The sequence below is a fragment of the Bos taurus genome, chromosome 13 (genome assembly GCF_002263795.3).
Source record: "Bos taurus isolate L1 Dominette 01449 registration number 42190680 breed Hereford chromosome 13, ARS-UCD2.0, whole genome shotgun sequence".
Lineage (NCBI taxonomy): Eukaryota > Metazoa > Chordata > Mammalia > Artiodactyla > Bovidae > Bos > Bos taurus.
In genome coordinates, this window is record NC_037340.1 from 32011255 (window position 1) to 32034267 (window position 23013).

Sequence of the window (23013 nt, forward strand, 5' to 3'; positions counted from 1 at the left end):
AAAGAGGAAATACAGATGTCCAAAAGGCACATGAAAAGATTCTCAACATCACTAATCATTCAGTTCAGTTCAGTTCAGTCCTCAGCCGTGTCCGACTCTTTGCGACCCCATGAATCACGGCAGGCCAGGCCTCCCTGTCCATCACCAACTCCCGGAGTTCACTCAAACACATGTCCATCAAGTCAGTGATGCCATCCAGCCATCTCATCCTCTGTCGTCCCTTTCTCCTCCTGCCCCCAATCCCTCCCAGCATCAGGGTCCTTTCCAATGAGTCAACTCTTCACAGTAGTGGCCAAAGTACTGGAATTTCAGCTTTAGCATCAGTCCTTCCAATGAATACCCAGGACTGATCTCCTTTAGAATGGACTGGTTGGATCTCTGTTGGGGGCCAGAGTGAGGTACTCCACCCGTGGCAAAGGTCATGAGGAAGGAGGCTCGACATACGCAAAGGCGGGATCGAGCCTCAGGAGTCCCCCTGGAAATCCTCGAGCATCTACCCCCATAACCAGAGCCTGCCTACTTTACTACTTTGTGCTCTCCCCTACACCTCTGACTTTATGGGGGTCTGTCCCCCACCACCTCTTTCGGAGAAGGAGTTAACTTAGAGCTCCAGTTAATAATAATTCCTGGGCGTGACAGGAGTGTTTCAACCTACAAACTCCTCTGAAGGTTCTCTAGCCTGCCTGACAGGCTTGTCCGGCCACATGTGATTGCTCACAGCCTCCCAACCCCTCCCAACCGTGAGAGGCACGAGATGCTTTAAACCTTCTAAAAACAGGTTCCTTAGAAAAGTTAGAAAACTATTAGTATAAGTATAATGGGCTGATTAGAAATTGTATTGGTGAAGGGTTTTTCATTTGTTGAGCCAATGTTTGTTGCTAAGTCTTCACATCCCCTGCCCTTACACACATTAATGAATATATAGAAGAAATAAGTATTAACCTTTGATATTAATCACGTTAGACCTCAGGCTAAGTAAATTCTTTCCTTAACTAAAACCCACTACACCCTCACCCTATAGGAATGTAACTTTATTTGGGTGGCGTCTGTTTTAAGAATAATCACCCTTGGAGAAAAAAGTGTTCTGGTTGACTGACCACCGTCACAAGGAGAAGGTCGTAAATTGTCAGCAGGTCCCCCTGGCCAGAAGATGTTGTAACACCCCTAAGACCTCTGTATACATTTGTGTGAAGCACCTGACTTTAATAAAAGTCAGGACTGCTGTCCCCGCGTGACTTTTGTATAACATCTCAGTGTATAAAAACAGACTCTGGAAAATAAAGAATTGGGATCAGTTCCTCGAAAGACTGGTCTCCCCATGTCGCGCTCTCTCTCACTCTGGCTGAGTCTCTATCTGGAGCACGGAACCCACCATGCTTACTAATTATGCCTGGGCTTCTAAGATCCAACCAGGGAGGCCTCAGTGTCTCCTCTCCTTCGGGAGAATGGAAGGACGCCTGCGGCCTACGTAAGTGGTGCAAGCTTCTTGTCTTGAAGTTTTATTGGTCTCCCGCGTAAACCAAGCTACTCAGCCTCTTTTCTCCACTGAATTTTCCTACTGAGCTATCCTCATTCTATTACTCTTTATATCTTTGATGAATATTTAAATAGTCGCTGAAGCCGTCTCCCCTTCGAATACCCTGGATCAGCCAGGGCTGGACCCCGGCAGATCTCCTTGTAGTCCAAGGGACTCTCAAGAGTCTTCTCCAACACCACAGTTCAAAAGCATCAATTCTTCAGCACTCAGCTTTCTTCACAGTCCAACTCTCACATCCATACATGACCACTCGAAAAACCATAGCCTTGACTAGACGGACCTTTGTTGGCAAAGTAGTATCTCTGCTTTTCAATATGCTATCTAGGTTGGTCATAACTTTCCTTCCAAGGAGTAAGCGTCTTTTAATTTCATGGCTGCACTCACCATCTGCAGTATTTTGGAGCCCCCCAAAATAAAGTCTGACACTGTTTCCACTGTTTCCCCATCTATTTCCCATGAAGTGATGGGACCAGATGCCATGATCTTCGTTTTCTGAATGTTGAGCTTTAAGCCAACTTTTTCACTCTCCTCTTTCACTTTCATCAAGAGGCTTTTTAGTTCCTCTTCACTTTCTGCCATAAGAGTGGTGTCATCTGCATATCTGAGGTTATTGATATTTGTCTTGCCAATCTTGATTCCAGCTTGTGCTTCTTCCAGCCCAGCATTTCTCATGATGTACTCTGCATATAAATTAAATAAGCAGGGTGACAATATACAGCCTTGACGTACTCCTTTTCCTATTTGGAACCAGTCTGTTGTTCCATGTCCAGTTCTAATTGTTGCTTCCTGACCTGCATATAGGTTTCTAAAGAGGCAGGTCAGAGGGAAGTTCAAATCATACTTGTATGATATCATCTCATACTTGTTAGAATGGTGATCATCAAAAAGAACACTAATAACAGAAGCTGACATGAATGTGGACAAAAGGTAACCCACATACAGTGTTGGTAGGAATGTAAATTGGTGCAGAAGTTATGAAAAACAATATGAAAGTTTCTCAAAAAACCAGAAACAGAACTACCATGCATGCATACTCAGTCACATGTCAGGTCCTACTCTTTGTGACCCTGTGGACTGTAGCCTCCCAGGCTTCTCAGTCCATGGGATGCTCCAGGCAGGAATACTGGAGTGAGTTGTCATGCCTTCCTCCAGGGGATCTTCCCAACCCAGGGACTGAACCCTCGTCTCCTGAATTGCAGGTGAATTCTTTACTGCTGAACCACTGAAGAAGCCCCAAAACTACAATATGACCCAGCAATTTCTCTCTTAGATATATATCCAAAAGAACAAAAACACTAATTCAAAAAGATACATATTACACCAATGTTTATAGGACCATTATTTGCAAATGCCAAGATATGGAAGCAACCTAAGTGTTCATCAAGAGAAGAATGGATAAAGAAAATGTGGTGCATGCATATCATGGTATACTACTCAGTCATAAAAGAATGAAATGGTGCCATCTGCAGCAACTTGGATGGCATTGGAGGGTATTACGCTATGTTAATTAAGTCAGACAGAGAAAGACAAATACTGTATGATATGACTTATATGTGGACTCTAAAACACAACACACTAGTGACTATAACAAAAATGAATCAGATTCACATGTACAGAGGACAAATTAATGGCTACCAATGAGGACAGAGAAGTGAGGAGGGACATTATAGGGGTAGGGGATTAAGAAGTACAAATGATTATGTATAAAAAAAGCTATAAGGATATAGTGCACAGTACAGAGAATATAGCCAGTAATAACAACTATAAATGGAGTATAAACTTTAAAACTTTTGAATCACTATATTGTATACCTGTAACTTATATAATAGGCTTCCCAGGTGGTGCTAGTGGTAAAGAACCCACCTGCCAATGCAGGTGACATAAGAGATGTGGGTTCAATCCCTGGGTCAGGAAGATCCCATAGAGGAGGGCACGGCAACCCACTCCAGTATTCCAGCCTGGAGAATCCCATGGACAGAGGAGTCTGGCAGGCTACAGTCCATACAGTCACAAAGAGTCGGACACAACCGAAGCGACTTAGCATGTAGCACACACAATTTGTATAATATTGTACATCAACTATACTTCAATTTGAAAAACTAATCCTTTTGCATATTCATGCAGTACAGCTAGGTTTATCAACCTATCAATGCTTATAGGTGATCAAAAGCACATTTTATTAATTTTAACTTCAAAAATTTTATTTCACATAAAGCAACAGATACATAAATAGAGAAAATCTTAAGTTTGGCAGAGACTTTAAAAATACTTTTTACAGAGAGATGTTAGTCAAAGGGTACAAATTTACAGTTATAATAAATAAATTTGGAGGATCTAATGTACAGTATGGTGATTATAATCAATAATACAATACTGTATACTTGAAACTTGCTAGGAGAGTAGATCTTAAACATTTCCAATCACAAAAAATAAATGGTAGTTATGTGATGTGATGGACATGTTAGCTAACCCTATGGTGGCAATCATTTTGCATATGTAAATGTACCAAATCAACACGTTGTACATCTTAAATTCATAAGATGATATACATAAACTACACATCAATAAAGTCAGAAAAATTAAAATAATAAAAATGAAATTAAAATGTTTTTCACAATAAATTCCAGATATTGCAGTACATCCAAGTATTTGTTTCTGTGGGATAGAGTCTAATGACTTTCTAATGTGTCCACAGTCAAGAAACTATAAACAAAATTAAATTCCCAAGTGGTCACACAGAATGATAGACTGAAATATTCAATTTGTCTTTGTCTTTATAATCAGTCTACTATCATCCTTTATTTTAATCTGTTTTTTTAACACTGGTATATGTGATATCACAAGGTTTTGACACACCAACTGTGCCTCAAATGAGCTCCAAAATTTCTGAACAATGAAAAACATACTCTCAAAACAAACATGTGTAGCTGAGTCCATGTATGCCTGGGGTGATTACAAAACTGAGTTATCCAAATTAACTTCTATATAGAATCCGATACAGATTAAAAAGAAATAAGCTAATGTTTTCTGATTTGAAGCATACATATAGCATGAAGACTCAACACTAAACCACAGCAATTGTTTAGAACTTAGACCAATAAAAGACCTTAGGGGAGAGGAATATTTTACCAATGACATTGTTTAGAATTGTTCTTCCATGGTGATAACAAAAAGCCAAACCACTTTTAGCCAGTTTTGTTTTCCACTTCTCTGCAAACAGCACATCCTCCTACTGCCTATTCTGGGGCTGGCTGCTCTCCCTGCCATGGCATTGGCATGCTCATGAACTTCAGATAACATTTTTACTGGATCCTCTCTTGTCCATTAGTCTTAATGTCCCTTGACATCTTTCCTTCCCCGGGGATGTAGAAAGCACATCAAAGCCTCTTAGCACAAAGTTTCCCTGTGCAGAACATTTGGTGCAGGGGATGGAAGAAATGTTGGATAGAACACAGGATCACAAAAATAAAGTGTCAGGAATCTCAGACCTTGAGTGACAATGGAGGGCAAAATGTTGGGGAAACTCCCGATTCTGCCCTGCAGAATAATATATATGATGACCTGGATGGAAAATGGAGCATGAATTGAGAGAAAAATAGTGATTTTGATTCCTAATACCAGAAGACTCAAAAAATGAGAAGAAAACAAGTGTTTGAAAATGGCTCTTTGTGCAAATAATATTAATTACCAATGACACACATTCATGTGAACGAACTGTCATTTTCCCTAATCACCATGCAGCCTATTACCAATAATCTAGACCACCAAATATGTCAGATGGACTCAGTTTAATTGGACAAGGTATACCATCATCACAGTTTATAGCTCATGTAGCCTAACCTACCCTGTCTGCCCAAAGATTAAAGAAATTTAATGGAACATTTGCCTCATGAATTTTTTTCCCCATAAATGCTGGATTCTGGGAAGGTTTACACTTTCCAAGGTTGGGAATCGCCATCTTCTGCTTCTCTTTAGGTCTCTCTCCATGGTCATCCATTGCAACCACTGTGGCCTTTCCATCTGTTGGAATTCAGACTAACTTTGAAAGACAAAATGGCAACTCCACTGTTTCAGCAAGAAGTTGTTTGGTGTTATCTCATGGTAATCAGTCAAGAAGGCACCAAAGAAGGAGCTCTGTCCTCTGCAATGCTTATACTATTATCCACCAACTAAAGAGACCATAAACCATCACTCACTGAGCCATATGGTCAACAGTCATGGGTTCCAAGTTTCCTACAAGTCCAGCTTTCAATACTCTGTCCTTCAACTCTTGGTTCAGAAAATATAGGTTCTGTACTCAAGGCTCACAACTGTCCAGCTGCACATTACCTGACCACTGGTTGTTGTTGCTTAGTCACTCAGCTGTGTGACTGACTCTTTGTGTCTGACTCTTTGCGACTCCATGGACTGCAGCACCCCAGGCTTCCCTGTTCTTCACCATCTCCCAGAGTTTGCTCAAACTCATGTCCATCAAGTCAGTGATGCCATCCAACCATCTTGTCCTCTGTCATCCCCTTCTCCTCCTGCCTTCAATCTTTCCCAGCATCAGGGTCTTTTCCAATGAGTTGGCTGTTTGCATCAGGTGGCCAAAGTATTGGAGCTTCAACTTCAGCATCAGTCCTTCCAATGAATATTCAGGGTTGATTTCCTTTAGGATTGACTGGTTTGATCTCCTTGCAGACCAAGGCACTCTCAAGAGTCTTCTCCAACACCACAATTCAAAAGCATCAATTCTTCAGCACTCAGCCTTCTTTATGGTCCAACTCTCACATCCACACATGACTACTAGAAAAACCATAGCTTTGACTAGAGGACCTTTGTTGGCAAAGTAATGTCTCTGCTTTTTAATATGCTCTCTAGGTTTGTCATACTTTTCTTCCAAGGAGCAAGCATCTTTTAATTTCATGGCTGCAGTCACCATTCACAGTGATTTTGGAGCCCAAGAAAATAAAGGACTGATACCTGAGACTGAATGAAGGGTTTTTGTGTGGCCATGAGACCAAGTGCTCTAGAGTCCTGTTCAATGTTTATTGCCCCTCATAGAGGCGAACACCATGAGGTCACCCAATCAAATGGCTAACGTCATGGAAGTCGGTCACACTCTGCAATCACAGACCAAACCTCCTCATGCAGATCTGGCTTCATTGACTCCACTGCTATTTCAGAATGTTTGCTGTCTCAAAACAAGGAAATGATTTGGGAAACTATGGCCCACTGTGACAACAGGCAACAATTTTAAGTGATAATTGTGTTAGATCCTGATTGCAACTGTGACAAATTACCACAAACTGAATGGCTTCAAAACAAGTTATATTTATTTCAGCGATGAAGATCATACCAAAATGGATTGGTACAAGGCTTTAGAGGAGAATCTGTTTGCTTGCCTTTTCCGCATTTTTAAGGCAGCTCACATTCCTTGGTCCTTGGCTCCCTGTCTTTCTCTGACCTCTGCCTCCATGGTCACATCTGAGATTCTTCTACCTCCTTCTTTCCCTTAAAGGACTATCATAATTATATCAGACCCATCAGGATAATCCAGGATAGTCCAAGAAAATTTCCCCATCTTGAGGAACCTAACCTAACCACATTTGCAAAGTCCCTTTTGCCACAAAAGGCAATACATTCACAGGACCTAGGATTGGGATGTGAACATCTTAGCAGAAAAGAGGATGATTAATCTGTCTATTGCAATGATGAGGAAATTTATGCCAAAACACGGAAAAGTATTTCTAATACAATGCTAATTGAAGCAAAATACACAATTGAAATTATATGTCATATAAAAATGTACACATGGCATAGACAATCAGGGTTAATTGTGGAAAAAGTTTCATAAAAATAGCAGGATAATAAGTGCTTTTCTTCCCCTATCATTCCAACACTAGCTTATCTTTCTTTTTTATTGGAGTAGAGTTGATTTCAATACTGTGTTAATTTCTGGTGTACAGCAAAGTGACTCAGTTATACATACTTATATACATTCTTTTTAAAAAAATTCTTTTCCATTATGGTTTATCACAGGATACTGAATATAGTTCCCTATGTTATAAAGTAGGACCTTGTTGTTTATCCATCCTATATATAATAGCTTGCGTCTGCGAGTCTCAAACTCCCAATCCATCCTTCCATCTTGCCCTCCCCACTGGCAACCACCAGTCTGTGAGTTTGTTTCTGTTTCCTAGATAAGTTCATTTGTGTCATATTTTAGATTTCACATATAAGTGATATCATATGGTATTTGTCTTTCTCTTTCTCACTTAATTCACTTAGTATGGCCAATTATTTTCTTTAATGATGCATTCTAGGGGGTAAAAAGATTTGCAATTTATTGAAACACACAAAGAAAAATAGTAATTAAAACTGAAAAACAGGAAATATGTTTCCTTTATGTCAACAAGTAAAGCAGAAGTCCCATTTTCCTTCCTAATTTTTAGTAAAATGAGACTTAAATGAATGAAAGCAAAACCAAGATTAGTTTGGTCAGATGGAAGAGTAGTTACCACTTCAATTCACTTTCATGATGCAGTCAAGTAGACAAAGGCAGTATAGTTATTCATAATATTAAAAGAAAAAGTAAAGGTGATATATGAATCTAGAAATCTAATGGCACCATATCTTTAGAAATTCTGTGTTTATAATTTAAATTTAATTGCTATCAATTTTTATAACAGCTTTCTTCACATATATTTTATGTACCATAAAATTCACACTTTTCAAGTAGATAATGCATGGTTTTTAGTATATTCACAAAGTTGTGCAAGCATCACCATTATCTAACTCTAGAAAATTTTCATCAGCTCAAAAAGAAACTCTATACCCATCAGCAGTCTTACCCCATCCCCCAATCCTCCAGCTTCTAGCAACCACTAGAAGACACCTTCTGTTTCCATGAGTTTACCTACTCTGGCTATTTCACTTAAATGAAATCATACAACATATGGTCTTTTGTGACTGGTCTCTATTACTTAGCATAATGCTTTCAAGGTTCAACCACATTACAACATTCACCAGTATTTCATTCCTCTTTAGGTACCACGAATTGTATGGATATACCCCATTGTATGTATCCATTCATCGATTGACAGACATTTGGGATATTCTACTCTTTGCTATTTAGGCATAACACTGCTATGAACATTTGCATAGAAACAGTTTTCATTTAGTTTGGGTATATACCTAGGAGTGGTTTTTCTTAGTCATATGGCAATTTTATACTTAACATTTTATAGGAACTGTCAAGTTGTTTTCCAAAGTGGCTGAACCATTTTATGACCCCACTGGCAATGTACTAAGAGTTGAATTTCTAGATAGTTTTTATTAACACTTGTTGTATGTTATTAAAATTATAATGATTCTGCTGGGCTTGAACTGGTATCACATTTTGGTTTTGGTCTTCATTTCCCCAATCATAATGTTGAAATATCTCTTCATGTGATCATTAGTCATTTGCATATCCTCTTTATGGAAATATCTATTCCAATCTTCTGCTTATTTGTTAATTGAGTTATTTATCTTTTTATTGCTGAGTCTTCAGAATTCTTCACATATCCTGGACACAAGTCCCTTATAATATATGATTTGCAACATTTTTCCCATACTGTGGGTATGTTATTAATTTTTCTAAACCAAATACACTGTATACATGCTTATTCAAGATTATAAAAATGCCAGGAAAATTAACTATGGATATTATTCCTTTCATATTTGTATTTTTCTTTCCATTCATTTTTTTCTTTTTGAAGTTCAATATTACCATTATAAAATTATTTAATATGTGATTGTCAAAGACAAATCTTGACACTGAATACATAGTGGAACTCCTCTCTATAAAACACTTGGCTCTTTTTATCCTGCACTGCAGTTTTCCTTTCTTTGCTTCTGTAACAAACCCCCTCAAAAAAGACTTTTCTAATAAATGCTCTCATCTTGTGTCTCTTACTCATAAAATTGAAGATAATACCCCATCTTGTAGCTCTAGGTAGTCCCCATGGGTCACTTCTCTCAAAATTCAGAACAACTGAGAATGAACTTCTTGCTCTATCTGCTAAAGGCTGCTTTTTTTCTTTCCTGCTGTCAGTAGTTGCTACTATGCTTTTTTAAATATGAAAATCTTTCTAGGAGCCATAATCCCTAATTGTGCAGGTGATCATCTCTGAATATGCTGTCTCAAATTTTTAATTTTTATTTAAAGGATCACAAAAATAAGTGTCCAGGAATAAAATGATTACAGGTACTCTTCATCTCTTTTTTAGATCTACCCATTATTCTTCACTCTGTTTTCAGAAAGCTATTGTTTGCATGCATGCTCAGGTGTGTCTAACTCTTTGCAGCCCTATGGACCATAGCCCACCAGGCTCCTCTGTCCATGGGGTTTTCTAGGCAATAATACTGGAATGGGTTGACATTTCCTCTGCCAGAGAATCTTCCCAACCCAGGGATCAAACTTATGTCTCTTGCACCTCCTGCATTGCAGGTGGATTCTTTACCACTGAGCCATCAGGGAAACCTCTCAGAAAGCTATTGACATACTATCAAATCAGTATCTTATTTCTTTCAGTAGCTTTTACTATGACAAGATAACTATAATCGATCTTTATTCTGCTTTTAATACTTTTTCACTCTTTGGACCTTTCCTAAAACCTAAACTGTTGGCATTTAAGGTCTTTTCTCAATACTCCTAGGAGGCATTTTGATAAAACGGTTTCCATAGCAAAATACATCCTCACTCTGAAAAGGGAGTTATTTGCATCTTCTGGTGATCATGCAGCATGTGTGCAATGCTAAGTTGCTTCATTCGTGTCACTGTTTGCACCCTATGGACTATAGCTCACCAGGCTCCTCTGTCCATGGGATTCTCCAGGCAAGTCATGCAGTCTGAAGTTCTAATTATTTAATAAGGCAAAGCAAGAGTCTTCTCTGTTGTAAAATTATTGTCCATAACTTAAGTTAAATTTCCCAATTGTTACTAGAGATTTTAAGGACATATTTTTACCCTTAAAGCCTATATAGTTGATTCCATTATCATTTCTGAATATTTGACTCTCACTCATATAAAATTATCAGAAAGTTCCATTTTGGCTTATGAAATTGGTTAGTGAAATTTTCAGTGAGGTAACCAAGAGGATTACTGGACATCCACATAATGAAACATTACATAAGGGACTACTACAAGCAAATACATGCCAATGAAATGGACATCCTAGAGAAATGAGAAATTCTTAGAAAGGTACAATCTCCCAAGACTGAACCAGGAGGAAATAGAAAATATGAACAGATCAATTACAAGTACTGAAACTGAATCTGTCACTTAAAAACTCCCAACTAACAAAAGTCCAGGACCAGATGGCTTTACAGGTGAATTCTACCAAGCATTTAGAGAAGACTTAACGCCTATCCTTCTGAAACTATTTTAAAATTTTTCAGAGGAGAGAACAGTTCTAAACTCATTACCTGACTATTGGAAAAACCATAGCTTTGACTAGACAGACTTCTGTTGGCAAAGTGATGTCTCTGCTTTTTAATACTAGGTCTGTCATAGCTTTCCTTCCAAGGAGTAAACAGCTTTCAATTTCATGGCTGTAGTCACTGTCTGCAGTGATTTTGGAGCCCAAGAAGATAAAATGTGTTGCGTCCACTTTTTCCCCTTCTATTTGCCATGAAGTGATGGGACTGGATGCCATGATCTTAGTTTTTTTGAATGCTGAGTTTTAAGCCAGCTTTTTCACTCTCCTCTTTCACTCATCAAAAGATTCTTCAGTTCCTCTTCACTTTCTGCCATTAGCATGGTATCACCTGCATATCTAAGGCTGTTGATATTTCTCCCAGTAATCTTAATCCCAGCTTATGATTCATCCAGACTGGCACTTTGCAGGATGTATTCTGCATATAAGGCTTCCCTGATGGCTCAGTGGTAAAGAATCTACAAGGGAGGCAAGAATCTACAATGGAGAAGAGACAGTCTCTTCAACAAGTGGTGCTAGGAAAACTGGACAGCTACATGTAAAAGTATGAAGTTAGAACATTCTTTAATACCATACAAAAATAAACTCAAAATAGATCAAAGACCTAAATGTAAGACCAGATACTATAAAACTCTTAGAGGAAAATATAGGCAGAATACTCTTTGACATAAAGCTCAGCAATTTTTTTGGATCCATCTCCTACATTGATGGAAATAAAAGCCAAAATAAACAAACAGACCTTAAACATGAAAGCTTTTGCACAGCAAAGAAAACCATAAAAAAAAAAAAAGACAACCTACAGAATAGGAGAAAATATTTGTAAATGATGTGACCAACAAAGGATTACTGTCCAAAATATACTAACAACTCATACAGTTCAATGTCAAAAAAACAAACAACCCTCAAAAAATGGACAGAGGATCTAAATAGACATCTCTCCAAAGACATATAGATGGCTAAAAGGCACATTAAAAGATGCTCAACACTGCTAATTACTAGAAAAATGCAAATCAAAACTACAACGAGATATCACTTCATACTGGTTAGAACGGCCATCATCAAAATGTCTACAAATAACAATTGCTGGAGAGGGTGTGGAGAAAAAGGAACCCTCCTACTGTTAATGGGAATGTAAATTGGTACAGCCACTATGGAGAACAGTATAGAGATTCTTTTAAAAACTAAAAAGTAGAGCTACCATATGATCCAGCAATCCCACTCCTGAGCATACACCCAGACAAAACTATAATTCAAAAAGATAATATGTTACCCACAGGCTCAAGCAGCACTATTCATAATAACCAAGACATGGAAACAATCTAAAAGTCCATAAATAGATGAATGGATAAAGAAGATGTGATACACATATACTATGGAATATTACCTCAGACATAAAAAAAGAATTAAATATTGCCATTTGCAGCAACATGGATGCAACCAGAGATTATCATACCAAGTGAAGTATGATAGTGAAAGTCAGATAGTGAAGTCAGAAATAGAAAGAAAATACCATATAATATTACTTATCTGTAGAGTCTAAAATATGACACAAATGAACTTATGTATGAAATGGAAAAAGACTCACAGACACAGAGAACAGATTTGTGGTTGCCAAGGGGAAGGGGATTGGGTGAGGAATGGAGTGGGAGGTTGGGGTTAGCAGATGTAAGCTTTTATATATAAAATGGATAAATAACAAGGTCCTACTCTATATCACAAAGAACCATATTCAATATCTTATCATAAACCATAATGGAAAAGAGAATTTTAAAAGAATAATATATATGTAACATATATAACATAATCATTTTACTGTACAGTAGAAATTAATACAACATTGTAAATCAACTTCAACAACAAAAAAGTCCTCCAAGAGCCTGAATGGGCATGTGTGCATCTCTCTCTTACACCTTTGGGACACTGATGAGTCTTGGCACACCCTATTCTTCTGGGAGTCATTAAAAATAAAAACAACAGCTTGGACAAATACAAATGTAACCAGAAGGTTGAGCTGGGCTGATTGGAGAAGCTCACCACCTACATGAGGCCAGACTATGAAGACTGGGAGAGGTGACTGTTTTATTTAACGTGAAGAAATCAACACAGAGAGAAAAGGAAAATGAAGAAACAGGAGAATATGTTCCAAACAAAAGAATAAGTATCTGGAAACTGATCTATCTGACAGAGCATTCATAGTAACAGTCATAAAGATACTACTGAAGTCAGGATAGCAGTGCCTGAACAAAGTGAGAAGCTTAACAAAGAAATCGAAAATACTTTAAAAGTACCAATCAGAAACCACAGCATTGAAGAACACACTAACTGAACTGAAAAATTCAACAGAGAAGTTCAATACCAGACTCAATCAAGTGGAAGAAAGGGTTACCATACTTGAAGGTATGTTGGTGGAAATTATCCAGTCAGAGGAACAAAAAGAAAAGAGAATGAAAAGGAGTGATGGTAGCTTAAGGGACTTAGGGAACACCATAAATATTTTTCTCACTAGATTTTTCTTTCATTTTGTTTCATCCAAGGTTTTGGAAAGACGTATATTTTAAACTTAAGCCACAGCATTTCCACTTTCTGTTGCAAAATTGCTACATGGCTTTTAAAGAGACTAAATCATATAATACATTAAATCTAAGGCTATTTATCAAAATGATAAATGAGTAGGAATGCATTTAAAACACATTGTTAACAGTTTCCTGGAAAAGCACTGGGTAAGTTCCTTTCCCTGGGAAGTAATGAACTAAAAATGAACATAAACAAACTTAACACTAATAATTTTAATTTGCATAATGTCTAATAAAAAGTGCTTTCAAACTGCCTGAAGGAGGGTTTATTAAGCACACAGAAATAGTAAAACTATACTACTTGTTAAATTAAAAGCTGTGCTAAGTCGCTTTAGTTGTGTCCCACTCTGATACCCTATGAACTGTAGCTCAGCTGGTAAAGGATCGGCCTGCAATGCAGGAGACCCAAGTTCAATTCCTGGGTCGGGAAGATCTTCTGGAGAAGGGATAGGCTACCCACTCCAGTATTGTTGGGCTTCCCTGGTGGCTCAGATCATAAAGAATCCACCTCCAATGCGAGAGACCTGGGCTTGATCCCTGGGTTGGGAAGATCCCCTGAAGGAGGGCATGGCAACCCACTCCAGTATTCTTGCCTGGAGAATCCTCATAGACAGAGGGGCCTGGTGGACTGTAGTCCATGGGGTCCATGGGGTTGCAAAGAGTGGGACACAACTGAGAAACTAAACACAGCACATGGACTGTAATTCACCAGGCTCCTCTGTCCGCAGGGATTCTCCTGGCAAGAATACTGGAGTGAGTTGCTGTGCCCTCCTCCAGGGGCTTTTCCCACCCAGGGATTGAATCTGCATCTCTAAAGTCTCCTGCATTGTCAGGCAGGCTCTTTACCACTAGTGCCACCTGGGAAGCCCAAATTAAAAGTTAGGGAATATAATTCAATTTTTATTCTGTTTGGTCCATATGCCTTAACATTCACCTGCCTTTGTATCCTTAGATGTTCAAGACAGATAACTTTAATGATCTATTGTGTTTTATTGTAATGAAGAAAAATCTAAGACTATGTACTTTAAATCACAAGATGAATACAAATTACTATCTGATTAATAATGAATGACTTTTAGCCAGGTTTCTATCCCTATCCTGACATCTGAGGTTTCCAAAGTGCTTTGGAGGAGCCTTTTGGTACTTTGAAAAGAATAACAAAGAAACTCAAAAGTGTGAAGTTGCAAAAACCATTATTTTAAGAGCATGATCCATATATAGTACCTCAAAATAAGCCCTTACCTTTCCTTTTCTGTGACACAGCTGTCATCTTAGCTTTGACCATGACTGTTAATTTAGTCAATGACTACTACAATTCCAGCTGAGCAAAAGAAACTGTAGTTCATTAAAATCCATTTCTCAATTCAAACAACTGCCAGCCATACAAGCTGTCCTTGCAATTAAGGAAATGTAAAGTGATCCCCCACAGAGAGAAATGAAGTCAAGTCAGAAGCTAGGCCAACAAATCATTTTCTCCTTACAGCTTCCCAGAAAAGCTTTGGCAAGGGACATGACCACACCATGAACTAGAATAAATAGGTGAAGGTTAGTGTGTATCATGCCTCTGTATATTCACCACGCAAAAGAACTTTTCCCTTGGACTGCCCTAGATTTTGGATTCTGTGCAGATTCCATATACTTTCACTAATTCTGCTACAATTAAGTTCTATATTATCAAGAAATTTGGAAAGTCTTAAGAATGATCACAACATTGGGTATATTAAGTCTTCAGTACTTTCCTTCTGAATGGCCTTCATTATAAATTTAAATAAGCTCCAGGCAGCTATAATTCTACTTTTCAATGCATTCTCATAACTGAACTATAAATTTCTTTGCACTTGAAGTAATCCTTTTTTTGTCTTTCAGCCTAAGAAAATATGAATTCTGCATGCAGTTACTGCAGTGTTTATTCAAAAAGTCATTTATCCCAAGTCTTTCTGAAAAACAAAATTATTTTATTAAACATCACTCTGCTATCTTCCTGATAGCATTTTTTCATGTCCTTAATTTTAATACCTTTTAAGGTTGTTTGCATGATTTGTTTAGGGAAAAATATGAGAACCTGAATTTAGTTCACTGTCATGAATGACTGACTCATTTTGAAGTCTTATTTAAATCAGATATTAATAATCAAATACAAAGTTAATGCTCTATCAAGTTTGACAATTCAGAAGCCATTTGGAATCCATGAAGTCCATAGAGAAATGTAGGCTAATTATTACATGAATGCCAAACAATTTACCAGCTCACTAGTTTTATCCCAATCCAACAATTTATCACCACCTTCTGCGTTCTTCCTCACCTCTCCCTCTTTCTGACACAGACATAACAACACCCAGACACTAACACATACTCATCCATTATTTGAGAGACTTAAGTCAACATAATAAAATTAGATGCAGAAAAGTGAGTGGTTGATTTCTCCTTTTACCACACATTGTACCCTTACAACTACCCCCTATACAGAATTGACACAGAGATAAATATACAGACCAACAGAATAAAACACAAAGGCTCAGGACTTCCCTGGTGGTTCAGTGGTTAAGAATCCGCCTTGCAATCCAGGGGACGTGGGTTCAATCCCTGATTGGGGAACTATGATCCCACATGTTGTGGGGCAACTAAGCTCACACACCACAGCTAGAGAAGCTGGGACCACAATGAAGATCCCACATGCTGCAACTAAACCATACATATATACACACACACATACACACACACACATGCACACAAAGTCTCAAAGAGATTCCGCTATACATGAATTTCTACGGTTCCAAATTTTAAAGTGAAACACCACAATGGGAAGTATAAACAGCCTGTGTACACAGAAGCACTTGTGTTCATGCAGAGGGGAGTATGGAAAACCTACAGTCACAAGAAACAGGAGAGAGGAAAAGAAATCGCAGCAAAACCAACAGACAAATATCTCCACCAGATCAACAGTTCTTTCAAATTTATAAAGAAAACGTCAGGCATTCTATACATGCAAACAATGAAAATATGTTCAGCTCAGTAATCATTAAGAAGACAACTCTAAAAATACCATTTACACCTACATATTAAATGAGTTTCAGAAAATGTTTTACAAATGCTGGTGAGGCTGGAAAACAAAGGTAAAGTTAATAGCAGTGAAAATTAATATAGGGGCTTCCCTGGTGGCTCAGTGGTAAAGAATCCACCTGCCAGTGCAGGAGACATGGATTCGATCGATTTTCCAAGAAGGTCCCACACGCCATGGAGTAACTAAGCCCATTTGCCACAGCTGTTAAGCCTGTGCTCTAGAGCCTGGGAGCTGCTGAGCCCACATGCCACAACTACTGAAGCACATGCACCCTAGAGCCCATGCAATTTAAGAAGCCACCACAGTGAGAAGCTCCCACATCACAACTAGAGAGTATGTCTCCACTCACTGCAACTAGAAAAGAACCCCAGCACATCCAAAAATAAATAAATAACATTTATATGTGACAGGGGAGCCTGGTGGGCTGCCGTCTATGGAGTCACACAGAGTCGGACACGACTGAAGCGACTTAGCAGCAGCAGCAGCATACTAGTACATATATTATAATATATAATTATTATTATATCTAATAATATATACTAATATATATACTAATATACTGGTATATATAATAATATAATATATACTATATACTAATATATATTAGAAAATTAGTATAAATGTCTGAAAAGCAACACAACCCAAAAAATGCATCCAGAGTTATTAAAACATTCATACTATTGAACTAGTAAAGTAACTGATTTATATTTATTCCAAGAAAATAATACAGTAGAAGAAAAAAACTCTGCTGAAATGTGTTAACTTCAGAATTATTTATATAATACTTCAACTGCATAATTATTAAAAAAAACAATTTAAATGATGAAAATATTATCTGCTAGAATTCGCTCACTGCAGTCATATATGAACATGGAGGAGGAGAGCTTAGAATCAAATCAAATTAATATCCCAAAAAAGAGAAATTATGTAAATAGTATCGGTTCCATGAAATATGACATAGTTATTTTAAATCATTATAATTGCTACACAAGTGCTTAAACAAAAACTTGTACATGAATATTCATAGCAGCCTAGTTGACACTGGCCCAATAGAAACAATTTAAATGTCCATCAGTAGATGAATGAATAAGCAAAAGAAGGTAGATCTATAAACTTCCATTATTATTCTGCCATATACAAAAATAGGGTAACATAGCACAGTGGCTGTGAAGAACAGTATGGTGGTTCATCAAAAACTTAAAAATAAATTAACATATTATCCATCAATTCCACTTCAGGGCATGTACTTTCAAAAGGTTTGAAAGTAGAGAGTGAAACAGATATTTGTACGTCTGTATTCAGAGCAGCATTATTCACATTGGCCAAAGGTAGAAGCAACCCATGAAAGTGTCCATGGACAGATGAAACAATAAACAAAATGTGATATGTACACATTCGGCCTTAAAAACTAAGGAAAAATCAGACACATGCTACAACATGTATAAACTTTAGAGTCCTTATGCTAAATGAAATAACCCCGTTACCAAAGGATGAATATTATGATTCCACTTCTATGAGGTATCCAGAGAAATGAAACTCAGAGTTAGAAGGTAGAATGGGGTTGACAAGGGTTGAAGAAATTTAGTGCTTAATGGATGCAGTTTCACTTGGAAAAAAAGAAAAAGTATGAAAGATGGATGGTGAGGATATTTGTGAAACAATGTAAATGCAGTTCATGTCATAGAAACACATACTTTAGATGCTTTAAACAGTAAATGTTATATTTGACAGCTTTAATCACCACAGAAAACATGAACGAAGTACCAGTACATGTTACAACATGCATGAACATGGAAAAGATCTTAAGGGAAAGAAGCTATACAGAAAAGGCCACCCAGGTCATTTCAGCTGTGTGCTTTAAATCCATCAGGGTTGTGGAAATGAGGGAAAGTCTCAAGAACATTTTCAGAAAAAGAAAACTTGATCAGAATGGCAAGACACTTTCATGCTTTGCAGCAGGTGGTGAAAATGGAAGTGGGCCTGAGGATTAAATTAGAAAGTGAAAACCATAATGATTTCTCATTTGAGGGTTATGTGGGTGTTCCGTGGGAGAATGTCCTTTTTGGGGTAAAGCACAGTGGAAGTTGTCATGTAGACCGGCACAGGTGGTAAATTAATGATGACTGGACATCTGAACCTACAGATGAAGAGGACATTGTACTTCTATTGCAAGTTTTCTGTAGGTTTGAAGTTACTAGAAAGCAAATAACTTTTCAAAACAAACATGTCAATACCATGCCAGAAAAGTAGATAAGACATCAAACTTCATGTTAGGGGACAAGTCATATCCAGATTCAGTTCACCCCAAAGGCTTAAGCTAATTACTCTTGTAGGAATCCACATATAATGTTCCCACAGCACCTTTTAATGTTAGTAGTCACTATGTCTTGGGTGTTGTGAATGAGTTGGGATACAGCAGAAACAACTGTATTTTTAAATTACAATTTTCACATTGAATCACCAAAAGGTAGAAGTAATACATGAACTGAGTAAAGTTGCATGATATAAAAGTACTACACAAAAATCAGTTGAGCTTTTTTAAACACTAATAAAGAAGCAGAAGTATCAGAAAAATTAAGAAAACGATCCCACTCACAACTGCATCAAAAAGAACAAAATACCCAGGTATACATCTAAACAGTGATGTGAACGACCTGCACAACGAAAACTGTAGAACCCTTGTAAAGAAACTGAAGAAGAAACAAAGAACTAAAAAAAATTCTTTGGTCAGGAATTGGAAGAATATTGTTAAAACATTCATCTAGGGTTTTTCCTGGCGGTCCAGTGGTTAAGACTCACATTCCAATGCAGAGGGTGCAGATTCAATCCTGGGTCAGGGAGCTAAGATCCTGCATACCTCAGGGCCAAAAAGCAAAAACATAAAACAGAAGCAATTTGTAAAAAATTCAAAAAAGACTTTAAAAATGGTCCACATTAAAAAAAAAAAATCTTAAGAAAAAAGTTCATCCAGCCAAAGCATTGGATACATTCAATCTTGAACAAAATGAAAATGGCATTTTTCACAAAAACAGAACAAACAGTCCTCTCCGTTGTATAGAACCAAAATGGACCCTAAAGAGTCAAAGCCATTCTAAGAAAGAACACAGCTGGAGTCAACTTTGCTCCCTGACTTCAAACTACACTGTGAAGCTATGGAGCCAAAACAGGGTAGAACTGGCATAAAAACAGGCACCAGAGGAACAGAACAGAGAGCCCAGAAATCAACCCACACGTCTATGGTCCGTTGGGCTTTTCTGATGGCTCCATGATAAAGAATCCGCCTGCCAAGGCAGGAGACGCAGGTTCGATCCCTGAGTCAGGAAGATATCCTGGAGAAGGAAATGTCCACTCACTCCATTATTCATGCCTGGAAAATCCCATGGACAGAGGCACCTGGTGGGCTACTGTCCACAGGGTCACAAAAGAGTCACAATTTAGCAACGAAAACAACAACAATCTGGTCCATTAATTTATAACAAAGTTGCCAAGGTCATATACTGCAGAAAATTCCTTCAAAAATGATGGCAAGGTAATACTGTAATATTTCAAGGTCCTGGCTAATGCACAGAAAGCAAAACAAAAATAAGGGTTTTAGCACAAGGCAGGAAGAAATAATTAGTCATTATTTAGAAAGTATCTGTAAAATCAGGTACAGAATCAAAGTCTTTAAAATTAAGAAGCATTCAAAAGGATAACACCTCCAACATCAATTTAAAATCCAGTGTTATTTCACGTTATCACAAAAGACCCTATACAACATATTTTTTTAAATATTAGAAACTGTGGTGGCTTTATGCATATAAAGTTGACTTATCAACCTACCAAAGTTGAAATGATATTTTGAAAAATTTCTCTTTAGGTTCAAAACATGGTCAGCTATGATAGAAATTAGAGTGAAATTTGAAAGGTTGAAATAAAACAGAAAACATGTTTTATGTTCTGAAAAAAAAAAAAACAAAAAACAAAAAATGATGCCAAGCAAACTAGATACCACACACCAGCAGACCACAACCTGTTTGACACCAGGGATGGGTTTGGAGGAGAACAATTTTTCCACAGACCAGGGAGGGGTGGGGATAGTTTCGGGATGATTCAAGCACATTATATTTATTGTGTCCTTTATTTCTAATCTGTTGCCGTCACCGATCTGACAGGAAGTACCGGTCTGTGACCCCAAGGTTAGAGACCCCATAACACACCACAGAGACACACTAGGAACTGTCTACACCACAGCCAAAAAACTACCTGAAACCCACACTTTTCCACACCAAGCCCTTCCTCTGGGGGCTCCTATGAAAATTAACCCCTCCCTCCTCAGCAGCCAGCCACATTCAGGAAGCTGCTCCCAATTTTTCTTCACCTTTTACTCCAGCAGTCGCTCTCCACAGCGGGTCCTGAAGACACTGGGTTCCTGTCTGCGTGGACGGGACCCAGAGTTTTCCAGAAGCTGAAGCCTCAGTGTGTTCTGAGGACAACGACCTCCTGTTTGTGTCCCCTCAGCCAGGCGTCGTCCAGAACCCAAAGCCGTGGAGACTCCCAGATCCAGGTCAACCAAAGTTGTGACGATAACTGGCCTTGCAGGAGGCCACAAATTACTATGAGATTCCTTGAAAAGAGGCTGTGGGTGCTGAGGCCGACATGGTGCGTAGCCGGAGGACCGACCTGGTTTCACAGGTGGGTTGGCCTCCTGGGGTCCGCCGGTTAAGGGCGGGGCTGTGATGAGCGGGGCGGGGCTGTGATGAGCGGGGCGGGGCTGTGATGAGCGGGGCGGGGCTGTGATGAGCGGGGCGGGGCTTCCATGGGCGGGGTTGGAGCCGGGTGGGGCAGGGTGAGGCGGGGCTGGGGCAGGATCGCTCCGCCCATCCCTCGGGGCTCCAGGGTAGCTTAGCTGCAGCAAAGTGAAGATATGCAGCCTGGGGTTGGGGCTCCGCGGGGACCTGGGCTCCATTGCACGCGAGCGGCACAGTCAAAAACATTAAAAAAAAAAAAAATAAAACTGGAGGCCCCTTTATCAATAGGCACCAGCCCATGGTCACCTTATAGAAAAAGCAAATCTGTGATATATCTATTTCCTTTGAAAAATAAGGAAGTTCTTCACCAGCCTGTTTGCTTTACCTCCTGGGCACCAGCATCCTTCAGTATTTGCTTTGGCTTTATGAAAAAGTCTTTGCCAGTGGAACCTCTGTGAATGCCACGGTCACATCTGGCCCATAAAACTTCCTACATGTGAATCTGTACGTCTTTTCTGTTGGGCTCCCTGGATACAGACAGGCTCATTGTTCTCCGATGCCGTATGTGAAATATGACACAGCCATGGGAGAGAAAGAGTCTGGATTCCCCAGTCACTGTTTGGAGCGAGCTGCTCACAATCCATTGTTGACTTTATAGTAAGTTGCTAAGACATTTGTATATACTAGTTAGAAGAACTAGTTTTCCTCTACTACCCCTTGACGTTTTATTTGAGGTTTCTAATTAACTTTAGCAAGCAGTTAGTAAGAAATAAGCTGAATCTTTGTCCTACAAAAATTCCACGTCAGAACTTTGTAGTTCCCATGCACATAACCCTGATTCTATAAGGATAACCCTTTCCCTAAGGATGTTAATTCGACTTAGCATGGCAATAATTTTGCAGTATGTACTTAGGCTGGATTATTGTTGTATATCTGAAACCAATATAATGTTATAGGTCAGTTATATTTCAATTAAAAAGAAAACTTCCAATTTCTTCTCTGCCACACCCCTTATTCTTATGTTTTCACCTAAGCTAAAACTCATACTTTTGGTGTTTAATTATCATATAAATAAGCGTTTGAAAATGCCCTACCTGATATGTATGGAAGCAGGAGCATCACTGGTTGACTGCTCCACAACCAGTTAAACCAGAGGTGTTTGGCAGACATAGGTAACCTGTCTAGCAGCCAAAGGAAGGTCAAGAGCAAGGAAAAAGATGTCTAAGAGTTTATGGCCAGGAAACACATTCATGTGTTGAAATTCAATCCCTGTGTCTCTTATCATTCAAAGGGTTTAAAAGTCAGCGTGGTTTGGAAAATTCCAAGAGTTCAAAGGCTGTGAAGGAGAAGGCTAAAAAGAGTGGTCCAATTTCTTGGCGCCACCACATTGAGTTGACAGAGTGTACTGTCCTCAGCAGGGATGAGACACAGGCCACCACTGGCGATCTCCTCCCATGCAGATGTCACTCTTGATCTTGGCATGATTCTGAGTCCTCGGCATAGCACCCCAGCAGCCACTAACCATCAATCGGTGAGTTGAACATGAGAGATTGCCTCCGCTGCTCCAAAGCCTAGGAATTTTCTCTAAAAATCCTGCAATTGTAGTTCAAGGCTGTTTGCCCTCAGACAGTGGGGAGGGCCTTACAGAGCT

The 23013-nt window shown here is 38.7% G+C and overlaps 1 protein-coding gene across 2 annotated transcripts in view; it reads right to left on the reverse strand.

Annotated features, from left to right (window-relative positions):
* The window catches only part of ST8SIA6 (ST8 alpha-N-acetyl-neuraminide alpha-2,8-sialyltransferase 6), a 300762-nt gene extending 279391 nt beyond the window's left edge, over positions 1–21371 (reverse strand). For both annotated transcript variants that reach the window (XM_059892425.1, XM_059892424.1), the window contains exon 1: positions 20993–21371. The gene's annotated coding sequence lies outside the window, so the exon portion shown is untranslated. The remainder of the gene's footprint in view (positions 1–20992) is intronic.
* Positions 21372–23013: the final 1642 nt, after the last annotated feature.